General features: G+C 45.6%; 1 protein-coding gene and 1 long non-coding RNA gene across 4 annotated transcripts in view; one reads left to right on the plus strand and one right to left on the minus strand.

The window, feature by feature from the left end:
* LOC139268539 (uncharacterized) overlaps positions 1 to 16,878 on the plus strand; it is a 137,292-nt gene extending 120,414 nt beyond the window's left edge. For all 3 annotated transcript variants that reach the window (XR_011594050.1, XR_011594049.1, XR_011594051.1), the window contains one exon: positions 13,997 to 16,878. This is a non-coding gene — a long non-coding RNA (uncharacterized lncRNA). The remainder of the gene's footprint in view (positions 1 to 13,996) is intronic.
* The window catches only part of pik3r3b (phosphoinositide-3-kinase, regulatory subunit 3b (gamma)), a 743,508-nt gene that overhangs the window by 322,149 nt on the left and 398,145 nt on the right, over positions 1 to 23,214 (minus strand). The window lies entirely within an intron of this gene.

The raw sequence follows: 23,214 nt of genomic DNA on the forward strand, positions 1-23,214 counted from the left end.
TCTCTCCCTCCCTCTCTCTCTCTCTCCCTCCCTCCCTCCCTCTCTCTCCCTCCCCTCTCTCCCCTCTCTCCCTCCCTCCCCTCTCTCTCTCCCTCCCTCCTCCTCTCTCCCTCCCTCCCCCTCTCTCCCTCCCCCCTCCCCTCTCTCTCTCCCTCCCCCCTCCCCTCTCTCTCTCCCTCCCTCCCCTCTCTCTCTCCCTCCCCCCTCCCCTCCCCTCTCTCTCTCCTCCCCTCTCTCTCTCCCTCCCTCCCCCCTCTCTCTCCCTCCCTCCCTCTCTCTCTCTCCCTCCCTCTCTCTCTCTCCCTCCCTCCCTCTCTCCCTCCCTCCCCCTCTCTCCCTCCATCCCTCTCCCTCCCCTCTCTCTCCCTCCCTCCCCTCTCTCCCTCCCTCCCCCTCTCTCCCTCCCTCCCGCTCTCTCCCTCCCCCCTCCCTCTCTCTCTCCCTCCCTCCCCTCTCTCTCTCCCTCCCCCCTCCCCTCTCTCTCCCTCCCCCCTCCCCTCTCTCTCTCCTCCCCTCTCTCTCTCCCTCCCTCCCCCCTCTCTCTCTCTCCCTCCCTCTCTCTCTCTCCCTCCCTCTCTCTCTCTCCCTCCCTCCCTCTCTCCCTCCCTCCCCCTCTCTCCCTCCATCCCTCTCCCTCCCCTCTCTCTCCCTCCCTCCCCTCTCTCCCTCCCTCCCCCTCTCTCCCTTCCCCTCCCCCTCTCTCCCTTCCCCTCCCCTTTCTCTCTCCCTCCCTCCCCTCTCTCCCTTCCCCCTCCCCTTTCTCTCTCCTTCCCTCCCTCTCTCTCTCCCTCCCTACCCCCCTCTCCCTCCCCCTCTCTCCCTCCCTCCCCCTCTCTCCACCTCTCTCCCTCCCTCCCTCCCTCTCTCTCCCCCTCCCGCTCAGCGGCACGAACGGCTGCAGAATTCTCCCTGGTTAAAGCACTTTCACACAGGTAGGAAGATGGTTTATTTAATCTTTTCGTGGCTTATAAAAGTTTATTCAGGTTGGATTTATTTGTATAATATTTGTAGAAGTATAAATAAGGATTTATTGTAGAATTTAATGAGTTCCCTTCCCCCCCACCTCGTTCTGGACGCCTAATTTGTAACCTGCGCCTGATTTTTTAATGTGTAGAACAGGTTTTTTCAGCTCTACAAAAATCTTCACTGGCTCCATTCTACTTTAGTTTGGAGTACATTTTCACTGTGGAAACTTTCAAATCAGGCGTCAGTGGCCGGACACGCCCCCTTTTGAAGAAAAAATTCTGTTCTAAACTAGAACTGTTCTACCTGACTAGAACTGCAGAAAAAAAAATGTGGAGAATTGCGATTTCTAAAATAGTCCGTTCTCCACCAGTTGCTCCTAAAAATCAGGCGCGAATCATGTGGAAACTTGGGCCCATTGTTTCAACTTAAGCCATAACACGGACATATATTAACAGATCTTTGTTTGCTAGCATATTTCTGTCCCTCTCAGAGACAACTGACAGTTCACATAAACAATAATTAACATTAACAATTTGAATTTACATAGCACCTATAATTTAGAAAAATGCACCAAGGCATTTCACAGAAGCGGATTCAGAATAAATGGGACTATGAGCCAAGAAAGGATATATTAGGATGGGTGGTCAGAAACTAGGGCAATGAGGTGGGTTTTAAGGAGAGTCATGAAGGAAGAGCGGATGTGCATCAGAGAAGGGATTTAGGAAGGGAATTCCAGAGTGTGGGCTCAGACAGCTGAAGGCACAGCCAACAATGATGGGACAAATGGAGGGGTAGGCAAACAGGGCACTGGGGAATTTTGTCCCCCTGCCCCACCGAAGTATCACCAGCAGAAAATATCTAGCTTTTGTTTCCAATAGCAGTTTGATTGAAGATACCCAAGGACATGTCTACCTGAGGAGGATTTCACTGTCTCCAACAGGAAAAGTATTGACTTATGCCCATTTTATATTTATGGGTTGCCTCTGATAGTGCCCTTGGTATTAGAGGCAGTCCTATATAAGAACATAAGAACATAAGAAATAGGAGCAGGAGTAGGTCATGCGGCCCCTCGAACCTGCTCAGCCATTCAATAAGAACATGGCTGATCTGATCAAGGACTCAGCTCCACTTCCCTGCTTGCTCCCCATAACCCCATATTCCCTTATCATTTAAGAAACTGTCTATCTGTCTTAAATTTATTCAATGTCTCAGCTTCCACAGCTCTCTGAGGCAGCGGATTCCACAGATTTACAACCCTCTGAGAGAAGAAATTTCTCCTCATCTCAGTTTTAAATATAGAACCACACAGAAATACTCTACGCGAGCAAATAGTTCGAATCACATCTACACATCCTGTTCTCATCTCACTTGAACCTCTTTTTCTACATCCACCTAGCCAATCTCATCTTGAATGTTGACAGAGTTTTTGCCTCAGCCAGTAACCATGGAAGTGAATTCCACAGCCTCACAACCCTCGGTACACAGAAGCTTCTCCTGCTCTCTATTCTAAATCGCTTGTATTTAACGTTCTATCTACGTCCTTTGGGCTGCATTTTCAGCTTTTTGCAATTTCGCCCATTTCCGGGCGCAAATCACGGCGAAATCCAAATGTTAGCACCGGGTTAGCATTAGCGCCAGAGCGCGCAACTTTCGGCAAATGAAAGTTCACGTCGGTGTGAGCCGCGATACCTGTGAGGCCATCACTGCCCACACGAGGCTGGTGGCCTCCATCAGTCACACTGGAGTCCCGGAGAATGTGGTGAGCAGCCTTTCCGAGTTCCCCAGTGTGACACCCGGGCACACCCCCACACCACCTGTGACTGGTGACGCCGATGAAGAGGTTCGCCAGTCACACGTCACGAGCTGGTCCAGTGTCTCTCCAGAAGGTGTCTCCAATGTTTTTCCCCCCCAAAACAGCAGCGCTCTGACAACATTGCTGCATGCTATCGTGGTGCCACTTTGGGTACGAGGAGCAGGCGATGGAGGGGGCTAAGGGTAAGGGGGAGTGGAAAGCCGGTGGTTAAAGACCGTGGCGCAGGGGTGTTGGTTATCATGTTGTTGTTGTTGTTGTTGTAGTATAATCACAGTTTAATCACAATTTATGTTATTTTATTAAAGTTTCAACGTTTGCAAATGATGTTAACAAAGTTATAACATTTTACAATGTTTGAAATATTCTTTTGTTCACCTTAACCATTCCTGTGTAGTGTCTCATTTGCAGAATAAGAGGGGGAATAGTCAACATGGTGGGATAGAGTGGCCAGGCAATGGTCAGCGTGCCGTTCACTCTTCAAGCAAAGCGCTGAATTAACAGCTGCTGACATAAGGCTTTTGCAGCGGCAACATTTCCACGATGCCTCCCCTGCGGTTGTGGTGGGGGTGGTGGTGGCATGGGTTCCTCGCCAGGCTCCTCTTCCTATTCCTCGTCCTCCTCCTCCTCCTCCTCTCTCTCTCTCCTGAGGTTCTCCTGCAATCCCCCTTTGGCAAATTCTGTCCCCTCATGATGGCTAAGTTGTGTAGCATGCTGCACACCACAATGAATTCGGAGACCTGCTGAGGGGAGTAATGCAGGCAGCCTCCAGAGTGGTCCAGGCATCAGAAGCACTGCTTGAGCACTCCAATTGTCTGTTCGACGATGTTGTGTGTGGCTGCATGGCTCTCATTATAGCGATGCTCGTCTTCTGTCTGAGGGTTCCGGAAGGGGGTCATGAGCCAGGTGGTGAGTCTGTAACCTTTGTCCCCCAGCATCCAGCTCTGGCCTTGTGGTTGAAGCTGGAAATGGACTGAGACGGTGCTCTCACGTAGGATGAAAGCATCATGGATGCTCCCTGGATATTGAGCATTGACCATCATGATGCACTGAGTATGGTCGCAGACAATTTGTACATTCATGGAGTGGAACCCTTTTCAGTTTCGATAAACCTCTGGACCAAGTCCATCCTGCGTGCATACAGTGCACCAGTCACCTGGCTAATGCAGCAAGGTGTGGCGTGCTGCAAGATGGGGCATATGTCCCCTGCTGTAGGTTGGGCCTCTACTCATTGGAATTCAGAAGAACGAGAGGTGATCTTATCGAAACGTATAAGTTTATGAGGGGGCTTGACAAGGTGGATGCAGAGAGGATGTTTCTACTGATAGGGGAGACAGACTAGAACTAGAGGGCATGATCTTAGAATAAGGGGCCGCCCTTTAAAACAGAGATGAGGAGAAATTTCTTCTCTCAGAGGGTTGTAAATCTGTGGAATTCGCTACCTCAGAGAGCTGTGGAAGCTGGGACATTGAATAAATTCAAGACAGAAATAGACAGTTTCTTAAACGATAAGGGGATAAGGGGTTATGGGGAGCGGGTAGTGATGTGGACCTGAGTCCATGATCAGATCAGCCATGATCGTATTGAATGGCGGAGCAGGCTCGACGGGCCGTATGGCCTATTCCTGCTCCTATTTCTTATGTTCTTATGATGCCTGAAAGGAGTCAGAGGCATAGAAGGCAAGTGCCAGTCAACGGGCAGTGCAGTCCTGATGCCGTTAGTAGGCTGTAGGTCTGCCTGAACGAGCTGGCATATCTTTGTCAGCACTTATTTTCGGAAGCACAGCCTTCTAACGCACTGTGCCTCAGAGAGCTGCAGGTATGAGCGATGTTCCCTGTAAAGTCATTGGGGGTAAGTCTTCCTCCCCATACATCTGCGACCTCTTCGATTACGTTCAAAATGATCATCAATAAGCCTTCTTGCAGCTCAACGTCGTATTAATATAGCAGCCAGGAATAATGGCTGACATAGTATAGCCCCCATCTTTTAAAATGTCCTCACATGTTCCTTAAAACGAACTGTAAACTCACGTAAAACTTCACTATGAAAAATGCAGCTTTCTTCTCCCAATCCTTTTATACACTGAACGTCTGCTCCATTTTCAAGATGGCACAGTTAGTGCCTGGTGCGCCCTGGGTCTGACCTGGCTGCGATTGCTTTTTGCTGGCGGGTTTCCGGGTGGACACTAAATCGGGTGATATGGCCAAAAGTTCCGCTCGAGGCGCTAGTACAGCGTTGCACGTCAATTTACGTCATCCAAACGGTGAAAACATCGGGCGGGCACTAATTTTAGCACCGCCGCAAAACCACTGCCGCAAGTTATGCCTGGGCGCAAAATGTTGTGCGCCTTGTTTCGCACCAAAAAAAAATGTTTTTTGCGCCCCACCCAGGCACTAAACGGGGTGCAAATTAGCTGAAAATCCAGCCCCTTGTCTTTAAGTCCTATAGTGTAAAGAGCTCAGAGTCTAACTCAGTCTCTCTGTCCACCTTATTGTTTTTCATTTGTATCTAGTGTAAATGCATAGTTATTGGTACCAAATGTAGATACTAAACAGTACATAGTGCAATTACTGTGCAGAAAAGCAGTGTTCGTTTGGCTTTAATTGATTTATTTAATTAAAGGTTTGCTCAGCTATATATATAAATGCATTAAGTCAAAATGATGTGACGGTTAATCTACTTCTGTGTCTTAATAAACTGCTTTTGTAATGCTGCACAGTAAACAAGATCATTCCACTGCCTCTGAACTTCATATGCACTATTGCAGGCATCTCCGGCGCTTGTGCCATCTCCAATGCTGACATAATTGGAAATCAGACTTACTATCAGAGGCAGCTATGTTTTCTGACTGCTGCCCAGTTGCTTTCTCAGCCCAGCCCCACATTGCCATTTGGGAAGGTACAGTGACCAGATGCATAGTTAAAAATAACTGCACATGTGCAAGCTTGTGCATGAGCAGCTGTGTATGTGTTGTTGTGGCTGCTGAAGAATCTGCACCACATTAGAACGTAGACAATTTCTAGTTCCAGGACCTGAGGTGGTATTATAGAAGTGCTTCCTAAAACAGTTCTGAAAAATAAATATAACATTAGTTTTACTCGACCATATCTGGTGCTGCATCCAAATCGTGCACTGAAAAGGGGTGAAAGCTGTACCATGAGTGTGTCGAGCTGGAAAGGCTTGGAACCCCTCTTGCAGGCTAGAGACAATACTTTTACATTCTGACAAATAATGCACCTTCCATTAAAATTATATTGCACAAAGTTATGCCATGAATTCAAATTTAAGGGCTCAATTTTCTCCAATGCCGTTTTTTTGCGTATTGCAAGAATTATTTGACCCCGACTACTCCAAAAAAATCTAGCAAGTTTTTTTTTTCCACGTTCTATTTTTTTTTAATTGGCAGCACGCAGCCTGTTCTTTAGCTTCGGGGGCGGGGTGGAGCCTAATGTCTGCACCGAAAAAATGATGGCCCCCCCTTCTGCGCATGCGCAAAACAAAAGGACCTTTTGACGTGACTGCTATAGGCGTGCATGCCCAGTACAGCTCCCGGTCTGCAGTCGGCCATTTTTAAAGGAGTCAGTTGTGTGTGAGAACTTTAGTTCTCAGTGGAAAAATCGGAGCTGCAATGCAATATGCAACGCGGCTCAAAGACCAAGAATTTCTTACAGGATGAAGTGGTGGCACTAGTTACTGTAACTGAGGCCAGATGGCATGAGCTGGACATCAGCAGAGGACATATAAAAGTTTCACCAAAAGAAATGAAGAAACGCTGGAACCAACTTGCAGAAGATTACTGTGCAATGGTGACCACCTCGAGGTCTGTCAAAAAGCAGGAAACTATAGACCAGTTAGCCTAACATCTGTCGTTCGGAAAATGCTGGAGTCCATTATTAAGGAAGCAATAGCGGGACATTTGGAAAAGCATGATTCAATCAAGCAGAGTCAGCATGGTTTTATGAAAGGGAAATCACGTTTGACAAATTTGCTTAAGTTCTTTGAGGGTGTAACGAGCAGGGTGGATAAGGAGGAACCAGTGGATGTGGTGTATTTGGATTTCCAGAAGGCATTTGATAAGGTGTCACATAAGAGGTTACTGTACAAGTTGAAAGCTCACAGGGTTGGGGGTAATATATTAGCATGGATAGAGGATTGGCTAACTAACAGAAAACAGAGAGTTGGGATAAATGGGTCATTTTCCGGTTGGCAAACAGTGACTAGTGGGGTGCCACAGGGCTCAGTGCTGGGTCCTCAATTATTTACAATCTATATTAATGACTTGGATGAAGGGACTGAGTGTAATGGAGCCAAGTTTGCTGATGATACAAAGATGGGTGGGAAAGCAAATTGTGAGGAGGATACAAAAAAATCTGCAAAGGGATATAGACAGGCTAAGTGAGTGGGCAAAAATTTGGCAGATGGAGTATAATGCGATAAAATGGATAAAATCCACTTTGGAAAAAATAATAGAAAAGCAAACTATAATTTAAATGGAGAAAAATTGCAAAGTGCTGCAGTACAGAAAGACCTGGGGATCCTTGTGCATGAAACACAAAGTTAATATGCAGGTACAGCAAGAATTCAGGAAGGCAAATGGAATGTTAGCCTTTATTGCAAGGGGGATAGAGTATACAAGCAGAGAAGTCTTGCTACAACTGTACAAGGTATTGGTGAGCCACGCTTGGAGTACTGTGTACAGTTTTGGTCTCCGTATTTAAGGAAGGATATACTTGCATTAGAGGCTGTTCAGAGAAGGTTCACTAGGTTGATTCCGGAGATGAGGGGGTTAACTTTTGAAGATAGGTTGAGCCTATATTTATTGGAGTTCAGAAGAATGAGAGGTGATCCTATTGAAACATATAAGATAATGAGGGGGCTTGACAAGGTGGATGCAGAGAGGATATTTCCACTCATAGGGGAAACTAAAACTAGAGGACATAATCTTAGAATAAGGGGCCGCCCATTTAAAACTGAGATGAGGAGAAACTTGAAACGCTGGTTCAAGATGCCAATGGTCCTCTCTATTATGCTACACGTCACAATGTGCGACATGTTGTATTCCCGGTCAGCTTACGTCCGGGTTACGCATAGGGGAGTCATGAGCCAGGTGATGAGGTCGTACCCTTTGTCTCCCAGTAGCCAGCTCTGCCCTTCTGGCTGCTGCTGAAACAACGCATCATGGGTGCTCCCAGGATATCTCGCATCAACTGACATGATGCGATGCATGTCGTTACACACGAGCTGCACATTAACGGAGTGGAAGCCTCCAAAGGTGCTCACAAGGTGATGTGCAGCCCTGTATCTTTGGGAAGCCAGCAATCCTGGGGAAGCCCACAGCCCTTTCACACATTGTCTGGGCAGTAATAGGGAACTTTATGTCGTCATTCCTCCGGGCATATAGTGCAGCAGTCACCTGCCGAATGCAGATATGTGTTGGATGTTGAAAAATGGCGCATACATCCCCAGTTGTGGCCTGGAATGATCCAGATGCATAAAATGAAAGTGCAGCTGTAACCTTCACTTCAACTAACAAAGCAGTCCTCCTGATGCTTCTAGGTTGCTTTTATTAACTCACAGATTTTGGTTACAACTTCTTTGTGGAAACGCAGCCTTCTCACACAGTCTGTATCACTCAGGTGCAGGTATGAACACCTGTCTCGATATACCCGACTTTGGTAAGGCCTCCTGACCATCATCCTATGTGCTCTGAGGTTCCTCATGCGTTGACATTGAATCAATCGCCTCCTCCACAGCACCATCATGTAGAAGGCTTGCACGAGGTATGGCATTGTCAATATTTCCCCCATAATTAAATTGTACCTTTGCAAGAAGCTCAAAACAGCAGGCAGGACAAGCTTTTTTGTTCTCTCTCTGCCAAACGTCGACGTCCTAGTATGGACCACACCCAGGTCTGAGCATGCGCACTATCTTGCTTTGAACAGGAAGCTAGGCATTCAAATGAGGACGCTTGGGGCAAAGTCTAATGCAATTCTTTAATTTTAGATTTTTTTCAAATTACCAACCCACCACCGACCGAACGTCTCCTCACCGGGCTCGAGGGCCAGCCGGCAGAATTGTTCCCTCGCCCAGACACAGGGGCTCGGCAAACACCGCTCCCCCCTGCCCCACCCCTGGGCTTCTTTTGATGCTGCTGCATAGTGTAAGGGTTCTCATCCCTTCAGTTCAGCTTCCAGCCAGCCCCTGTCCTCTTGACTCCCTCCAAAACTTCGCCTAAAAACAACGGCATCTTTCTACGTCGATCTTTTTATGTGCACTGGTTTTTCTTAAGTGGCCAGAAGTTTTTGGGGAGTGGTCACATACGCTGTCCTCGGAAAAATATAAGTTGGCCAAGCTGGCATAAATCTTTAAAACTGACACAGACAGAGGGTTATCTCATGGCGCAAAAACCCCCCTAAAAATATCGTAACTGAGTTACGCTGGCGCACAATCTTTGGGGAGACTTGAATATTTTAATTTAGGCCAAAAAAAGCGGCAATCGCCAAATAAACGGGAAAATTGAGCCCTAAGTTCTGAATTTAAGAGTTGGCCTTGGCTCTGTTGCAGCACTCTTGCCTCTGAATTAGAAGATTGTGCGTTCAGGCCCCACTCCAAAGACTTCAGCATATAACCAAGGTGGACATTTCAATGCAGTACTGAGGGAGTGCTGCACTATCAAAGGTGCTGTCTTTTTGATACGATGTTAATCCAAGTCCGTCTGCTCAAGTGGATGTAAAAGACCTCATGGCATTATTTGAAGAAGAGCAGGGGCAGTCTCCAAGTGTCTTGGCCAACATTCATCTCTCAACCAAAACAGAGTGTGTTAATTCTTCTCCTTTATTGTTTGTGGGATCTTACTGTTCACAAATTGGCTACCACATTTGCCGACACAATGATGGTGATTGCACTTCTAAAAGTAAGTTATTGGATGTGAAACACTTTTGGAAATCCCAGGTATTTGATAAGGTGCTTTATAAATACAAGTTTGTTCTTTCTTTCTTGCATGGTACTTAATTCAGGCAAAGGAGCCAAAGGAGGGCAGAGGAAACATTACAAGGACACCCTCAAAGCCTCCCTGATAAAGCGCAACATCCCCACTGACACCTAGGAGTCCCTGGCCAAAGGCCCTAAGTGGAGGAAGTGCATCCGGGAGTGCGCTGAGCACCTTGAGTCTCATCGGCGAGAGAATGCAGAAATCAAGCGCAGGCAGCAGAAAGAGCATGCGGCAAACCAGACCCACCCACCCCTTCCCTCAACGACTATCTGTCCCACCTGTGACAGAGTCTATGGTTCTCGTATTAGACTGTTCAGCCACCAAAGAACTCACTTCAGGAGTGGCAGCAAGTCTTCCTCGATTTCGAGGAACTGCCTATGATGATGATTGGTGCTTTAAACATCTTAGGAAACCTTTCAGCTACACGTTAACATTTCTCCCTTACTCATTCCTGAAAAGCAGAAAGCCTTGCAGTGGTAGTAACAGAGGGCAATTTATTCTCTGACAAATTTTAAGATTTGTTTGGCATTTCTCAATTGAAAAGCCAGTCATCCTCATTCGAAACCTGAGCTATCCCTGGATACAGAACTAGATACAGATTTCAAATACTTGAAGGCAACCTCCCAGACAATTCAAGCAATCCTAACACCTCTATAACAAAGCAAAGCTGCCAATTCGGCAGGAGTATTGCAGGTAGAACACCCCCTGATAAAACAGCTATTACAGTTAATGGCTTGGTTGGTTCTAGTCAAATGGGCAACGCTGTGAAGTTATAAGCATATTTATAAATTAATATTTAATATTACAGAGGTCTGGAGTAATGGAAATAGCAATAGATTGCAGGTATAGGCAGCTGACAGTCCAGTGTTTAATATAAATTATTTCTATCATCTGAGTGGATTTTGCATCTAACACTTCTAAGGCAATACAAATAGCTTTGTCTCTAAGTGGTTATGTAAGTTTGAGGAACCAACCAAACCAATTTTGAGCTGATGAGCGGCTGTTTACAGACAAAATGATTAACAAAGACACTATATCGTCTTCGCACATCAAAATCCATTCCAGATAAGAACATAACATAAAAAATAGGAGCAGGAGTAGGCCATTTAGCCCCTTGAGCCTGCTCCGCCATTGACTAAAATCAAGGCTGATCTAATCATGGACTCAGCTCCACTTCCCTTCCCGTTCCCCATAACCCTTTATTCCCTTATCACTCAAAAATCTGCCTATCTCTGCCTATGTCTGTCTATATTCAATGACCCAGCCTCCACAGCTCTCTGGGAAGATTTACAACCCTCTGTTAGGTGTAGTTAGGTGTAGATTACTTTCCACTCCGGCCCTCACATCAAGACAAAAACATTCCTAATAGACACATCAGCAGCTGCGGCTTCAGGTTTAAAAATCCAAACCTCGCTGCAAATTCAGATACAGCCAGAAATGCTTATGAATTATAAACTTTCTTTTAGTTTAATTTAGTATTGCTGCTTTTTATGGAAGTTAAGGTTAAATCATCCCACTCACTCTTATCTGAACCCTTTTTAATACATCTATTTCTATTTTGAGGTACAGTGATCAAAATATTCATCACATTCCAGAACTGGACTCATCATTAAGAAAGAAGGAAAGAACTCAATTTTTTATAGCCCCTCTCCTGACCTCAGGATGTCCCAAAGCGCTTTACAGCCAATGAAGTACTTTTTGAAGTGTAGTCACTGATGTTGTGCAGGATGTGGTAGCCAATTTGTGCACAGCAAGGTCCCCCAAACAGCAATGAGATTATGACCAGATAATAGGTTTAATGTCTCATCTGAAAGATGCCACCTCCAACAGTGCAGCACTCCCTCAGTACTGCACTGAAGTGCAATTTGCACAGTGTTAGGTTAACATGTTCAGATTTGTAATTCAATGCTTTGCACATGTATCCTAATACCTGACACATTATATTGATAACTGCTTCAATGGGCCCAAGTTTCCACAAGAAAAAAAACGGGCGCCCCTCCGAGCTGGGCGCCCGTTTTTCGCGCCTAAAACGGCGCCTAAAAAAATCCTCGGTAGTCTCCACCGACTTACAGGTCCTGTGGCACTCGGTGCAGCCGGCACGAGCTGTGGGGGGGGCGGAGCCAGGTCCTTGCGCTGAAAACAGTGCCGGGACCTCTGCACATGCGCGCTACAGTCGGCACGCAAGTGCAGTAGCTCCAGGCGCCGAACTGTGTGGGAGGGGGCCCGAAGCACGCAGCCCCTAGCCCTGGCCCAATGGCCTCACTGGGGCTGCGTGAATGAGCTCCTCCCACGGCCAGCTCCTGCTCCCCGCCCGACCAGACCCGACACTCGCTCCCCCCCCCCCCCCCCCCGGCGACCAGACCAGACCCGACCCGACACCCGCTCCCCCCCCCGCCCCGACCGAGACCCGCTCCCCCCCCCCCGACCCGACACCCGAGACCTGCTCCCCCCCCCACCCCCCGCCCCGACCTGACACCCGCTCTCCCCCGCCCCGACAGAGACCCGAGACCCGTTCTCTCCCCCCCCCCGCCCCGAGGCCCGCTCCCCGACCCGAGGCCCACTCCCCACCCCCCCGACCCGACACCCGCTCCCCCCCCGACCCGACACCCACTCCCTCCCCCCGACCCGACACCCGCTCCCCCCCGACCCGACACCCACTCCCTCCCCCCGACCCGACACCCGCTCCCCCGACCCCCCCTCCCTCTCTCTCTCCCTCCCTCTCTCTCTCCCTCCCTCCCTCCCTCCCCTCTCTCTCCCTCCCTCCCTCGCTCAGCGGCACGAACAGCTGCAGAATTCTCCCTGGCTGAAGCACTTTCACACAGGTAGGAAGATGGTTTATTTAATCTTTTCTTGGCTTATAAATGTTTATTCAGGTTGGATTTATTTGTATAATATTGTAGAAGTATAAATAAGGATTTATTGTCAAATTTAATGAGTTCCCTTCCCCCCCACCTCGTTCTGGACGCCTAATTTGTAACCTGCGCCTGATTTTTTAATGTGTAGAACAGGTTTTTTCAGTTCTACAAAAATCTTCACTGGCTCCATTCTACTTTAGTTTGGAGTACATTTTCACTGTGGAAACTTTCAAATCAGGCGTCAGTGGCCGGACACGCCCCCTTTTGAAGAAAAAATTCTGTTCTAAACTAGAACTGTTCCACCTGACTAGAACTGCAGAAAAAAAAATGTGGAGAATTGCGATTTCTAAAATAGTCCGTTCTCCACCAGTTGCTCCTAAAAATCAGGCGCGAATCATGTGGAAACTTGGGCCCATTATAACCAGATGCTTTAAGTTAATGGCCAATAAGCATTTCTAAATTCTCTTTTTTGGGCTCTGCCAATAAATATGTTTACATGTAATGCTCATGTTTACTGCTATGTTGTTATGTACATTAATCTTCATAAAAATGTATCTGCCCAACTGCATAATTGGTCCAGGTCTCTCTGAAGCCTATTTGGATCATAGTTGGTCCAAGTCTCTTCCTACACCTTCTGCATCTGCAGATGCCTTATCTCCTTTTAAACCCCCCCTTAAAACCCACCTCTTTGACCTATCTTTTGGTCACCCTTCCTAATATCTCCTCCTTTGACTTGGTGGTCATTTTATGTCTGATTACGCCTCTGTGAAGCATCTTGAGACATTTTTCTACATTACAGGCACTCGATAAATGCTTGATGTTATTGTTGATGATGATAAGCAATTGCCTTTCGACTTACCTGCTCACATAGCTTTATGCCACAAACACATATAATAATACTGCGAATGACACACTGTTCAATGTCATTTGCAAATATTATGAATAGAAGTTCCAGAATAGACCAATAGTTTCTTTCTGTGACAAAAGAGCATTTCCTATTCATCATCATCCTAAGTTCTGTTGTTAAACCAGTTCTCAAACCAGTTGTCAGCAATTCAACAACCACTAACCTTCTCTGTTGGTCTCACATGTGGAACATCAATGCTAAATACATTCTAATAATATATAAAATATAAAATACAATAGAGATATTAAGCTGAAAAAAGCATTGTAAGATAAATTCAGCACTCCCATGATCCCAGGAATTATTGTAGGAAGTAGGCACCTGCAGAATATATCAAAACACTAGGCATTAGGCACCTGCTAAATATATCTATTATAACCTTGTACTTCTGATTTCGCAGGGTGACAGGGATACTCGTAGAGCAAAACCTAACCCCTGGTGACGACCAGGCCGTCTGTTTAAAATTACAGATAATACCTACCAGAATGGGAATACAAACGGCGCTACTCGTAATATGGATAGCCCTGCGACATGCACGTACCCTGGACAATACCGACGGACAGCAGAGCACGCTGGAAATAAACAATCACATGAACTACGGAGTTTTATTCAATTTGATGGACGGAGTATGTGTCCCAGCGACTAAAGATTGGAGCAAGGACAGGACTTATTTTAATGCATGGTTACAAGTGAATCCTAATAAGAATCCTAATAAGAATAAGAGTATGTGTACAGTGCTCCACGGGTATAAGGAGCAGCTGCATTAAACAGAGGGATGTCAAAGGGCCTGATGAATGTACTTTCGGCATAATTTGCACGCCTCCGGGACAATCCCAGCAATCAGTCATCTGCAAAAAGGGAGTGGGGTTGAGTGGGTACTACAAGGAGGTGGGGACGGCTGCAATATCATTGTATGTATGCTTCTCACCCCCTCCGACACCGCGCCTCATAAGAACCACTACATTGCCCGAGGAACTGCCTTGTCCCATAACTACTAAGGGACCAGAAAATGGGATTGTAATGTACAACGAAGGGGAATTATTGTATGATAATGTTAAACATGAAAGTGTGCCTGTCCTGATCAATATTTCAGGCATCCAGATGCCGGAATACTGCACAGAACAGTCAAGGAAAATGTACAATGTATTAAGTAAAGTTGTAATGCAGCAGGCTGCCGATGCAACGGGTGCCAGTAGATTCCGAGGACAGGGGTCAGCCCCCAGGATAAAGAAGGAAATAGACATACAAGGGTTAAATGAGAGGGTGGAACAGCTTAGAGGGGTGATGAAGGGGTTAAATGAGATGGTGGAGCAAAACCAGGAAGACCAAGCCAACCTAGGAAAGGAGGGTGCAGAAATCCAGTTGGATGGCATCTTAGTCCTGGAAGCTCACGCCAAAACCATCAATCACCTCATTGATAGAGAAAAAGAAGATACAGGAAAGCAAAGACAGGGGCAACTCTGTCACGCTTATGGTCTGTGGATGGTGGGACAGATCCGCCACAATCTCGACCAGATCCAACGTGGGGAAGTACCCGATTGGATAAACAGTTCACATCTGGCTCAGTTGGCTAACCAGAGGGGGACACTGGATAATTGTACTCTGAAGGGACTGACCCGAGTATACCCAGCAATTCCAGATTGCCAGATAGGTAGGAATACTGGGATAGGGATAGTCCTGATGATCCCTATCGCCACGCCGGACTCAGGGCCGTTCCCCCTATACCAACCAGAGAATATCGGAGTAATACGGGAAAATGCGTTACTATCTGACCACCACCTCCGCCGTTCGTCGAAACAACATACTTACCGGGATTTCCCTAACAGATTGCAAGCAAAGGGGGGAGATCACAGTATGCCCTCACCCGGTAGGCCGAGGTGAGCTAGACGAGTGCGGGTTTAACCGAACCGACGGGTGTGTACTAGAAATAGTGCCTGCACACATGCACTTCATGAGAGCAGGCTACGGAGGGAAGGGAAGATACTGCGTCTCTACCACAGAGCGTTCATACCAGTATAATGACCTGCAGTGCCCGATACCACAGCCAAACTTTTGCTTTACACCACTACGACCTGTCGCGATCGGGCAAGCGCATATCACCCAGGTTAGGCGCCGGAAGCCTGAAGTTATTGAGGTAACCGATCAGCTCCATGATCATTTGCAGGATTATGACAAGCCAGATCAGGTCCCTATCCCACATCTAACTGAAGTATTATGAGAATTGAGGCTCAGAGTGGGTCAATCCGTAAAGCTATATCACCAACTGCAAACCAAAATCAAAGTACTGGAAGAAGATATCGATGTAGACTTACAAAGTCAGAGTTGGTGGAGAAAGGTCTGGGACTGGGGAATAAATGTGAACATCCATCCTTGGATTCGAATAATTTCACACATACTGGTCGGGATACAATTGATCTTAGTGATAACATGGGGCATAATGGCCTGCCAGGCATGCAGGCACCAAGCACAACGAAGAGGGACCCATGACCGGTCCCCGGATACTAAACAAGCCTGTCTAATAAAGGGGCAGGAGGATTTGGCCTTTGTCAATTTGATTTAAGCAACCGGGACTCCTGAAATCGCGTGACTGGCCAGCACGTTGAGGCAGGGAGTACCGGGCCGTGCACAAAATCTAATAAAGGTAGAACGGTCGGTTAAAAGGGGACTAGGACTAGTCCCTTTACCGAAAGGGGGAATTGTTGTAGGAAGTAGGCACCTGCAGAATATATCAAAACACTAGGCATTAGGCACCTGCTAAATATATCTAAACTCATATAAGTTTAAAGTGGCCACACATAAAATGGCTGCCCAGGCATGATGGGAAATCAAGTAGTCAAGCTGTGAACTATTGACTGAGCAATGACCGAGCAATAACCCTATGAGGCCCACTGCCAGGAATGCCTTGGATACAAGATAACTATAACAAACCATTATAACTCCACACAGCAGAGCCCCGAGAAATAGAGATAAGAGGAGCCTACATCACATAACGAGGGTATGAATCAGCCCGAGCTGACAAGAACCGAATACGTAACTCTAATAAGGAGGCTACCCAATGCCAGCATCCAAGGACAGTAAGATAAGAGAGGCCCAGGCCATGTTACAAGACACATGAGTCATCCCGAGCAACACACCCCTTAGCAACACATCTCTTGGCAACACATGAGCCACTTTACGTTTAGAGACTAACGCTATTGGTCCAATGTAACTGTAGTAAACTGTTGTATGTAACTGTAGTAAACTGTTGTAAAACATATAAAGATCCATGAAACCCTTTGTTCAGCGGAGAGAAGCCTGGATACAGTCCTGAGACTTCCTCCCTGTTGAGCGTTAATAAAGGCCGCATTGGCGTTGGAACCGACTCTGAGTGTTAAGTGATTCTTCTGAGAAAACATTCACGCTAACAAGGGCTGCGCTCAAAGGGAGTGCAGATCGGAGAATCGTCGTTACAGCGTTGTAAAAGATAAATAATTGGATGCGTCTATTTGTACTAACTAAAATGCAGCCATTTCTCTGATTGGCTCTCCAGACCTATTGCTGATTGGTCTGCTTGGAGAATAAGCCACACCCTGGGGGTTCCTCTGGAATGTGTAACCATCCAGCCCAAGTTCTGAGTGAATTTCCAATTTGTAATTCGATCCATTTTGATTTCAGAAGCTACAGAGGATAGATCTTCCCAAAAGCCACCAAGTTCTAGTCAAAGTCCCTTATCCCAGCATAAGTGCTTCCCTCCCCCAGCTGAAGTCCATTACCTCAGTATAAGTGCATCCTGCCCGCCCCCACCTCCCCCATAGATGGGACATTGTGTGCCAGGGATTCCCAAGAGTCGGTGGGGATGTTACATTGTTTGAAGGAGATTTTGAGGGCGTGCTTGAAGTGCTTTCTCTGCCCTCCTGGGATTCATCTGCCCTGATGGAGCTCGGAGTAGAGTGCTTGTTTCGGGAGTCAAGTATCGGGCATACGGATAATATAGCCCATCCATCAGAGCTGATCGAGCGTGGTCAATGCTTCAATGCTGGGGATATTGATTTGAGAGAGAATGCTGACGTTGGTGCGCCTATCCTGCCAATGAATTTGCAGGATTTTGCGGAGGCAGCGTTGGTAGTACTTCTCCAGTGCTTTGAAGTGCCTGCTGTAAATAATCCATGTCTCTGAGCCATATAGGAAGGCAGATATTACTACTGCTCTGTAGACCATGAGCTTGGTGTCGGGTTTGAGATCCTGGTCTTCGAACACTCTTTTCCTCAGGCTGCACTGGCACAATAAAGGTGATGTTTGACTTCTTCATCGACATCTGTCCTTGCTGACAGTAGGCTCCCAAGGTATGGAAAGTGGTCCACATTGTCCAAGGTCTCATCATGGATCTTGATAATCGGGGGGCAGTGCTGTGTGGCGGGGCAGGTTGGTAGAGAACCTTTGTCTTATGGATGTTTAATTGTTGGTAAAATTGTAAGTGCCTGCATTTAAGCCTTTTAATTAGCATTTAAGTACCTTTTAATGAGGTTAATTACCTTTCATGCCGCTTACTGTCGGTCTGCTATCCAAACGCAGATTTGACGGCTGAGAAACTCACACGGAGGCAGGTTCAGAACGGGATCCCGACCCGGTCAATCACGGCCATTTTGACAGCGGGCCCGCCTCCAAACCCGCACTCGCAGGGCTGGGAAGATTCTGGCCCTTATGTCCACCTGAACAGGTAGCCAGGGCCTTAGCTTAACATCTCATCTGAAAGACTGCACCTCCAACAATGCACCACTTCCTCTTTGTTATCCTTGACCGTGTGGCCCTAGAGGGGCTTCAATCCACAATGTTTTAAGATTGAGATAAGATCGCTACCATGCAGCCAAACTGGCAGTTATAGCTCGATTTCCAATCCACAATTCCTCTGAGTGCAGCTCCCTGCTGGGAGAGAGGGATTTGCATTTAAAATAAGGTATCTTTGTGAAAGAAATAAGGAAATAAAACTGAATGAAGACAATGTGACTATAGTCTAATTATGTAATTTAATGATTCTGCAACAGGTTTCTCCACTTCTATTTTAATGAACAAAAGAATAATTTTTAGCCAGGTTTGTTCAAACCTGAGAAACACAATCAGTGCAATTGATAAAATACTCAACAGTTCCACATCAGATAGATTTTTTCATCACTATTTCTGCTAGCAATACTGACTCAATCTCATTTGTGATTTCTCATGTGTCATCCAGTCAGCTTCACTGTGGAAATATAAAACCTATTTCACTGAGGGGCATTGGGTGTCCTGTATATATGATTTTATTTATTAGATGAGATTGGCAAGGTTGTTCCTGAATCCAAATGTATCAGAATTTGGGCCAACTCGGATGACTTCTCCATATTCCATACAACTGCGGTGACAGGTAGAAAAAATTGAGGCTGCCAATAAAACTAACTGCATCATTAAGAAATCGAAATTCAATTTTGATTCAACCAACTTTACCAAGTTTCTGCATGTGGTGTATGTGGAAGAAATATAAGGGATGCAGCAAAGGATAAAATAGGAAAAAATGTTCAGGTACGGATTAACGTATGGATCTTTGGAGTCTGTGCCCAGACTCCTCAACTAAATATAGAGTTCCCACTAAAGGCAAGTTTCATGTAAGCATTGAATATTATGACAAAATTTGCCTAATTATAACGCCATATGTAAACAATCTATAGGCCTATTGCTTCACGTATGTTTGCATTTTAATAGATTGGGGGGGAATGTTGGAGGGGCCTCAAATGTTCATGGAGCCCATGGCCCCAAGAATTCTAAATCTGGCTCTGAAAATGCCTGTCACCAGGGAAAGAAATATTGAGAAAGACTGCATACATGGATCAGATGTGGGGGAAGAACCTGAGCTCACGTCACCTTAAGACCAGTCCCCATGACCTTGTTCTCGCAGATAATCAAGGCACCTTTGGAGGCTGCTATGCTGAGAAGGAAGAAGCATACTGACTCCTTCTGTGGTGTCAGTGGGTATGATTGCCAGATTCCGAAACTCTTTATAGCACATCGACCACAATGCTTCCAAAGGAAAAGAAAAGGGCCCTGAAAATTTGCAGGGTGTGTGGTGGATTGCATCCCAACAGAAATGGCAAGATGTGACTGCATGTGTTCTCTGGTAAAATTTGCAGAGTGGGGCAGAAGTCTGGGGCTGGGGCATTGGCTGCCCCCAAGCTCAGAAAGAAATCCTTGCTACCTCCAGTGGCCTATTACCTTTGGAGCCATGGGCCCCGACACTGGACTGGAACCCTAAGTGGGGTCTGATCAGAAATACTGCTGATCAGCAAAGTTTATTGAGCCTGCTAACAGGGACAGTGCAGCATGCTTTATAATTTTCTATGCTTTGAGAACATTTATGAATTAGTTTAGAATTCATATAGATGTTATTCTGTTTAATCATATTTCATTCGTAAAATATATTAGCCTGCTTTAGAATTTGCCTTGCCCCAAAAAGTGTTCATCAGCCTGTCTATCGAAAGATAGGAAAAATGCATGTGATGGCACATGCAAGATTACAATATCCTGTTCACAGTACAAGAAGTTTTCATTATTATGACCCTGTTATGCTATTGTATAACCAGATATTGGGCATTAAAGGTAAACTCCTGATTGTGAAGGATCTGGAGTTCATTTACGGGAGAGTGTGATGAATTTGAACCCAATAGAGTAGCAACCCCAACATTTGTAATAATCATATTCCAGCAAAGAGAACAATGGAAAATCCCCCTCTGAAGAAACGAACAATGAAAAAGATTCTCAATGAACTTGAACACAATGAAAAATGCTTCTAGGTAACTAAGGAACAAAAAAACAATCTATAGCTGAGAAAGGAAACAACAAAGGCCTGTTTGCAGGGAGTGAACAATGAACATTGCCTCACGGTAGCACATTGCTTGCTAAAACAAATGTTACCTTCCTTAAGTGTGCATTTCACTAGATATTGTATTAAAATGCACTGAATTTTATAATTCTTCAGAGATTTTTAAGACAAATGCTATTGGAAATCTTATGAGATAATTTGGAAATAAAATTCAGAGATGTTGCCAAGGAAACCATAATACTTGTGTATGTATACAGGCTTGTTTGGATATACAGAAAATGTTCATGCTATCTGTGCTGACAAAAGGCATTGATGGATCTATATCTTATTGAAGTATTTATAATAATACAAGCACTTAAAGTTCGTAGGTCACCACCAGCTCATTGGTAAACTGATGGATGATGAATGGGCATAAAGCCTATCTCAGCTAGTATGGATTAATTAGAACTCGAAGACTCGCCCTTGATCCAACATGGTTTGTCATGGCTGGAACATTACTTACTCCCTGCTGCTTTCCTTGCAGTGATTACCAATGATGTGTGCCCCACAATGGAAACTCACAATGAACTTTAAACTCAGCCAGCTGCTGCTCTGAATGACCTTATCCTTCAGGAGGTTAAACCTGTCCGTACAATCTCAGGCCCAGATGGACCTCCACTCATATTCTTCTTAGCAATCTGGATATTTTTTTTAAGTCTACTTATGACTTATTAGCACGTATTTCATTTTTTTAAACCGAAGTAATTTAAGTGAACTACAAATGGCCATGTTTGGTGAACTAAATAAATTATTTCAACTTATTTGGTGATGTGACACAGATGGGAAAACAATGCGATTATACTAAAGCTTAATCATTTCTAGCTTTAGCCGGAATACATACCATTAAAAAGCTTTGATATAAAGATGACGTAGTACACAGTGCCATGCGCTTTAAAATTAAATATATACACACAACACATTACAAAGTGAAATGACTCTCATCATAAGTTGAAATGTTAACACAGAAAATAGAAACCAAAATATGTATATTATATATTGATATTATAGGGCTATTGACATTATATATTGACACAGATTGATACACTCAAACCTATACAAACCTATACAGCATATGCTAAATTCAGAGATGTTGCTGCCTTGTTTTGCATTGAATAAATAGTTACTAGTCCTGTAATTCAGATACACGCTTACCATAGAATTTCTGAATTAAACACCAACTAAGATCCATCAACATTTGTCACTAAATTTAAATTTTAGTTAATCAATCAATGCAAGCACAATTTCTATTTTAGTCCAAAAAAGCAGATGCTAAAAAAAAATGAACTTCTTTGGCTTATTGAATGAATGTACTGAATGGCATGGTATGAGGCCACATGGACAGCAGCAGCATATGCAGCAAATTTAACAACCACAACAACTTGTATTTATATAGTGCCTTTAACATAGTGAAATTATCCAAGGTGCTTCACAAGAGTATTACAAGATAAAAAATTTGACACAAGGAGAAATTAGGGCAGGTGACCAAAAGCTTTGGTAGGTTTTAAGGGGCATCCTGAAGGAGGAAAGAGAGGTAGAGAGGCGGAGAGGTTTAGGCAGGGAATTCCAGAGCTTAGGGCTGAGGCAACAGAAGGCACGGCCACCAATGGTTGAGCGATTATAATCAGGGCTGCTCAAGAGGGCAGAATTAGAGGAGCGCAGCCAGCTCGGGGGGTTGTGGGGCTGAAGGAGATTACAGAGATGGGAGGGGCAAGGCCATGGAGGGATTTGAAAACAAGGATGAGAATTTTGAAATTGAGGCGTTGCTTAACCGGGAACCAATGTAGGTCAGCGAGCACAGGGGTGATGGTCTAGGATGGTTTGGGGATACGCTCCCCAGAAATTATTTAATTTTTACATTAAATATGGTGCATTCTGAAAACACTTCTTTATTTCACAATTGGTAGGATTTTAATCTTTAAAATAATAGGAAAACTAAGTGACAATTCCTTACTGCTTGTTCTGGTTGATCCCCTACCTAACATTGCTGGCTCTGTCCTGCATGCAGCAATTATTGATTTATCACAGAACCAGAATTTCCATGAGCCGCACAGAGATAGTTCCTGGAATAAAGCAGCAGCGACAGGTAACTGGGACCAGCAGTGTACACACTAATCTAGGAAACAGGCAACCGACCTAACAGTTTCTCTCCCCTTCCCCCACCACCACCCCCAAAGTTCATTCGAGAAAGTTTCTCTCCCCCTCGAGATGGCATTCTTCTCCCCTTCTCCTCAGTTCTCCCATTCCTTCTGGACATCAAGTTGACATTCTTCCCTGCCTCTCCCCTCCACTGATACTGGCACTTCCCCAAATTATTTTGGGACTTTTATCCCTTTTCTCTTCAATTTATACCAATAGTTTCCTCTGACCTCCCCAGTGCACACTGGCACGCCTCCCCGCCGTCCCCTACCTCCCCCCCCACCCCCCGACTCTCTCTCCCCACAACTCCTGCCCCTTCAGTTCATACCGGCAGTTTTCTTCCCAATCAGCTCATGGTTGGAATTTCCGACCACGTTCCCATTATTACATGCTGCCACCTTTCACCACTCTTCCCTCAGTTCATGCCGCATTCTTTCACTCCCACTCTCATTTTCCTCTCCCATTCAGTACTACTCTCAGCTGCTATTACACTCAGGGATGGAATGATGCTGTCGCCAGGAATTCTCACAAAAGTTTTGCTGGGTAGCTTGCGGGAATAATGATCTCATAAAATTATTGTGGGAATTTGTGTCCCCAGCAATGCTAGATTCCCCAGAGCAACAGCAGCAGATTGGGGACTAGTGTAGGGCTCACTTTCACCATACTGGAGATTAAAAAGTGCATGGC

This window comes from Pristiophorus japonicus, chromosome 8, assembly GCF_044704955.1.
Source record: "Pristiophorus japonicus isolate sPriJap1 chromosome 8, sPriJap1.hap1, whole genome shotgun sequence".
In the NCBI taxonomy this organism is placed as follows: Eukaryota; Metazoa; Chordata; class Chondrichthyes; family Pristiophoridae; genus Pristiophorus; species Pristiophorus japonicus.